Below are 6,000 nucleotides of genomic sequence, written 5' to 3'. Positions count from 1 at the left end.
TCATTTGTATCTTTGTGTGCGTGGTTTTGTAAGCACAGCATGTGATTTAGTGGGTCAGAGGGTACCCAAGCATCAAAAACAACTCAGGGCTACTTCTGTTGTGTCATCCCTCCGTTTTGCCAAACTATTCCGAAGCTCGAGTCGATCTGTTTATTGTAGCCACGATCATACAGTACATGTGAGTCCTACAGTGGCGGTGCGTTCTGCCCTCTGCCCCGAATCTGCTTACATGAACTGTTTAAATAGTCTCGGTTCAATTGAGTTCCTATTTACTGAAATGGAGTGCAGCGCTATCAGAGCTGCCAGGCCGTCGGCTGCCAGTCGCAGAGCAGATAGATCCGTCACGCAGCCACATGCTAACTAAAGGGATGAATCAAAGGGAATGAGCACGGAGAGGCAGGTTTGCTTACATCACGGGGCTCAAACTCAGTCGCCGGAAGGACCTGAAAAAAAGAAAAATCACACAGGAACATGCTTGAAGCTGGAGGTAGCCCAGAAATGATAAAGTATGATGCATGAAAATAATAACACTGGTCAAATGATATTAATTCTGATGTGACCACATGATTTACAGAACAGAACTCATTACGTGAGCAGGTACCACAACTATGACCACAATAATAGTCATCTGTCCACCTTTGTTTATGAGGCACTTCTCATGAACTGTGATATGCAGTGTGCTTGCTGCTAACACTAGTTTGAAAGTACATAATAAATATCATCACAGCAGCAATGCTTGCCGTCGTGATGAATGAGTTGGAGGACACGCACTCTAAAATTCAGTCTTCAAACCAGAGTTGATGGACAGAACAAAGCAGCGGTTAAGTTCTCTACCTAGAAGACTGTCTGACTCAGAACTGATCCAGACATGCTTTTCACCATGACTACTGGTGGTGCTGAAGGCAGCTTTGCAGGTCGACCTGCAGCCCTCTCAACCAGGTTTCCCGTATTACTATTACATAGCTATAGTTGCGAACCCTTAATATCGTAAAGCTACATACTGTATTATGTTACGCATTTCCTCTCACTGTAGTTGAGCTCTGTATGTACAAGTGTGAGAGAAGTGTGATTCCTGACATTTTTAAACAAATGTCTGCATTGAATTGTTGAATTGAGTTCAGGTTCTATTCCAAAAGTCCCATCATCCTCCATCACTAACCTCATTCATGCCGCTGGACTGCCTTGTTTTTGTAAATCAATAAGCTGTAATGGAAACAAATCGGAGAAGGCTTTGGTGAACTGCCTGCTTGTAATGAAAAAGGTCCATGAGATTCCAACAAAAATTTGGCACCGGTATATTCTTATGCCACTTTGTCTTGCAGAGTGGTCAAACCTGTTCGGGGTAAGTCCATCTGAACAGCGTTGAAGCACGATTGTCTCCCCCTTGGACTCCACGCCATCCTGAACCAAGTGTGCTTTAGCTCACACCAATACTTAGTTACAGGGTAAGTGAAGTCTATAATCCATAGCTAAACTTAAACGAAACATTCCAAGAAAACAGCCTGAAATAATGACCGGGTGAAGTGTTAAACATGAACTGAATTGAAGTACATGAGAGATAAATTCAGTATGAAAGTAAAAGAGGGATAAAACTACAGAAGAATCTGTATTTATAAGTCACCACCTCTAACTGGCCAGCTATTTTGAGGCCAGCTTTTTTTTTTATAACGCGCTCCTGACTGGGGAAAGACATAACCAAAGTGAGGAGATAAATCTTATTTATTACTAAAATCTTATTCTTCTTTCCACTACAACATTAATTTCCAACACTCCCTTTACTTTAGAGAATAGATTGTAGTGTACGATCTCACTGCATCATAAGCTCATAAAAAGTGGCAGTAGTGTAAAAGATCGAAGGAAAAGTTGCCGATGTTGTTGTGTCTCTATACTTAAAAAAAAAACGAACCTGTTTGTTTAACACCCCAGTTGACTTCTGCAGATACTTGTTCGTCTGTGCGCTCACCTGGTGCATTTATCATCCACGCACGCGTGCAGGTTTGATGGCTTTGCAGTGGTCTAATAGATGGTGTGCCCACTGATGTGCAGCCACCTCAGGAGACACAAACCAGACAGCTATTTAGTGACTGAACAAGACACATTGCTTTTCTTCGATAGTTTTCGAACTCTGTGTGTGTGTGTCTATGTGTGTGGGAGGAGAGAAGGAGGTCGAGCAGGCGGAAGACAGAAAGAGGAAAAACAACAACAACAGATGCTCATTCGCTGTCCAGAAAACTGCAGCAACTGTGTAGTAGATGGGCCATTATCCATGGCCAGTGTTTCACTATGTTGTTGACAAATCAATGGCTCTGACAGTGATGACTCTGTGTTACAGCAAACACAAAGCACTCAGACTGGCTCCATCCGTGCTATGGAGCCTGCAGCCGGGGAGCACTCTGCGCAAGGGCGCTGCGAGCTGGGAGACCGGGACGAGTATGATGTGGGGCTTTTCTGTTGTTTTGTAAATATCACTTCAGTGTCCGAGAAGGAGACAATCTGTGAGTCCTAGTGTGAACTTCCTCTTTTGAGCAATCGAATTCACTGCCTGTAAGGTTTCAGGATGCCTTGCTTTTGATTTGAAAGATGATTTTTAGTTTGATTTTTGTTGCATATGAGGGCTGATTCAAAGGAAACACCAAGGAGGTCAGCGCAATGCTAGATGAATTAAGGGGAGCTGAGGTTTGGAAATTGGAGAGCAGAATTCTACAATGAGATTCATTAAGTAGTAGGAGGGTTTGGACCATCCAACACGTCGCCAGCCACACAACAACAGCAGCCAACACATTATTATTTGACAGAGACAGAAAATATAACTGGATATAAAACACGGCCTGGCAGGAACACCACTTGCCTTGGTTGGCTTGGGAGAACGATGGGGGGACCAAGTACAGAACACATACACTTAAACAACTTAAACTTCAGCATGACTGAAGTGCTGTAGCTTTGTCACTGATTCAAACTGCTAACACAATCCTCCTTTTAATTCCCTTCAATGGTGCCACCAGTAATGTTTCCACCAGGTGTGAGATTAGTGTCGATGAGCCCATTAAAATCTCAGCAAGATATTCTACTAGCCGCAGTCAAGTGAGAATATTCAGGAATAATGCGGCTCTGATTGAGAGCAGGGAAGTGACCAAGGCACTGCTATTTTGATAATGTGGGTGATCAGTTGGGTTCCCCCAAACATTGCAGAAAATGGGGCTTGGGATGAGGGAATGAAGCCACATTTGTTTTAGCAGAATCATTCAAAATGTCACAGTATGAATGCTGTTACCTGACCCATCGTCATTCCATTGAGGAATGAACTAAGATGAATGCAAGTGAAGAAGAGAGTGCAGGCAAGGTGGAACGGGTGGAAACGACTGGCAGGAGTGTTCTCTGAGGAGCGGCAGCTGGAGTGAAAGAGAAGCTCACGAGGACAGTAGTGAGTCCTGTATGTTTAGAGACAGTAGCTCAAAGATAACACAGTTAGAAGATGCTCAGCTTTTCATTGGGAGGCACTGGGAAGGACAAGAATAGAAACAGGTATATCAGAGGGCAGAAATGGGGAGGTCAGACTCAGGTGGTTTGTGGAACATGTGGAAAGGAGATCCTTACAGGATGGATGACGAATATGTAAGAAAGGACCAGGTAATGGAAGAAGAGAAGAACCACTGAGGTTCATCCACGCAGTCGATGAGGGCATGAAGAGGGTGGGTGTGGTTGGGGAGATGACAGCCTGAAGACAAAGCAGAACAAGACCACTTCAAATTGAACGTTTATTTTTAAAAGTCTGTTTATTTGAAACTGCAAAAGTGAGTCTCCTTTTTCAACCTCAAACCCATACCTGAAGAAATAAATATTGACTACGCATCCTTGGCTTTCAATCTGTCACAAAAAACAGTTGTGGTTTTGAAGGTGAACAACAATGATTTGAAGTGTTGGAACACACCCTCGCAGGGCGTCCGTTCATGTTCAGCAAGAGCAGCAGCAGCTCAGAGGGCTGCCACCAACCACTCTGGCATCTGCACTAGTTCAGTATATGAACGTTTATCAGACAACATGAATCAAATCCAATGCTCTAAGGGTGTTTTTAGGTGAGAGACAAAAAGAAACAGAAACAAAAGCACAATACTGTAGTTCCTGATATCTTTACTGATAGGACAGAGGGGGCTGAAGGGGTGAAACCCGGGGCACACCAGCAAGCAGAGAAGTGTCGCCCGCGACAGGAAAAAGACGGAGGCTGCCCATGTGCCTATGTCTTCTCCCTCACAGTCCAACCATCCCCCCAAAGAACAACCCCCCCGCTGTAGACAACCATATGGGAGCTGACAACATGACATTGCCAGCGAAGAGGAGGAGGGGAGGAGCAGGAGCTGTGACATCCACCACTCTGACAGCTGATGGAGGCACATTAGACTCACGCACGCACCTAACTGTCAACCCACACCCCCAAAGAGAAAATATTTTTTAAAAATCCCACCCTCATAAATAATTGCACCGATTCCCATCCAGCCATGAGAACTGGTCCGCTTCCTTTTACCATCAGTCCTCATCTCCAAATTTAGCGGCAAAGACTAGCTAACCCACGCTAATGCAGAGTGTAACGCCTGATGGAGAAACACAGAAACTGACGTTCAGTCACTTCATGCCTCTGAACTCGCAGTGGAATCGCTCAGCTCAAGTGCCATGAGTAAGCAATATCTCATCACATACATGTGCCGTGTATAGCTACACTTGTGGGACCGATTCTTCGAAACACACCAACTTGTGTTGACCTTATGCATTTGCGGGAATGGGAATCTAGAGCTCAATAAGGACATTCAAATAATGATATTTAATAGAGGTAAAAAAGACAAGAGGTCAAACACAGACTTGAACATGTTTCACAGTCTGACCACAAGGGTTCAGATCTTGGTTTAGAGGCACCTGGCTATTACTTAAATGTACAAAGAAATTCACAATACATTGATTTTGTTTGTTTCTTGGAAGACAAAAGGAAGCGCATTTCTTTGTTCGAAAATGACAGGCCGACATTTTAGTCGACAGTAGAGGAGTCAAGCACGGACGGCAAGGAAAAGGTGTGTGTGAGTGTGTGCGGTCAGACATTCTCCCTGGGACATTATGTCATCGATTGAGCTGCAGGAAAAGGCCTATTATCTCGAGCCACGGTTCAAGCTGGGGAGTCAAGTGTGTCATATTTGTTGGGTCTAATTGGCAACCCACACACACTTGTGTGGGGGCAGAACTACAGTAAGACAACCTGGGTTCACCTTCATACCTCAGACACATCACATATCTCACACTTGGACCAAACGTGTTCCAACCTTCAACGTCGTCTGTCTGCAGGAGCCATGTAGGTTACATAGATTCTCTTAGTTTTACCGCTCACATATGTAATGAATGGTTGGCTTTTGCTTTTACGCGTATATTTGCGATGTGTACTCTGAATTAATCACCACTTTTTCACCTTTTTTTTTTTTTTTTTTTAATTTCAAATGTGTTGACAAAGCAGCAGAGTTTGCGTGATCATCTACTGCCCTCTGCTGGTTGAAACGTAAATGAAAGCCAGCATCAAAGGACCTGTTACTTTTCATGTTGCTGATGACGTGGTGACGTTAGAACTTAGAAAAGTGGCTTTTATTCGCCACATAACTGTGCGGCCAGTCTTGACATTTACTTTAAACGTTCCTATAAAAGCAAAGAGCAGCGTGAAGTGACGACAGAGATGGCAACTGTTGACCAGCAGCAAGTGATCATGTCCAAACAGGAGTCCGTCATCGTCCCAGAAAAGCGATGGATTGTCTTTCACAAGCACGAATCATGGAGTCGCGACACGCTGGGTCACATGGAACCAGAGGAAGAGGCGGAGGAGGTCGTGGAGCTTAACGGTGTCGCAACATATTCCTCTATAGTGCTGTCCGAATGTAGTGCGTCAGCGTGACTTTGAAGTGACGTAAAGTTGGCGGCCATGACGCTAAAGCTTCTTCTGCGTCCTCAGCCGAGTGCTGGTACAGGATCCTG

At 44.5% G+C, this 6,000-nt stretch overlaps 1 long non-coding RNA gene across 1 annotated transcript; it reads right to left on the bottom strand.

Moving 5' to 3' along the window:
- LOC128759442 (uncharacterized) lies at positions 1 to 2,144 on the bottom strand. Its single transcript, XR_008414585.1, has 3 exons — positions 1,964 to 2,144; positions 1,160 to 1,203; positions 1 to 443 (listed from the first exon to the last, which is right to left on the bottom strand). It is a non-coding gene; the product is annotated as an uncharacterized LOC128759442 (long non-coding RNA).
- Between the last annotated feature and the right edge of the window lie 3,856 nt (positions 2,145 to 6,000).

Source organism: Synchiropus splendidus, chromosome 5, assembly GCF_027744825.2.
Source record: "Synchiropus splendidus isolate RoL2022-P1 chromosome 5, RoL_Sspl_1.0, whole genome shotgun sequence".
Taxonomy (NCBI): Eukaryota; Metazoa; Chordata; class Actinopteri; order Syngnathiformes; family Callionymidae; genus Synchiropus; species Synchiropus splendidus.
This window is presented reverse-complemented; position numbering and strand designations above follow the sequence as displayed.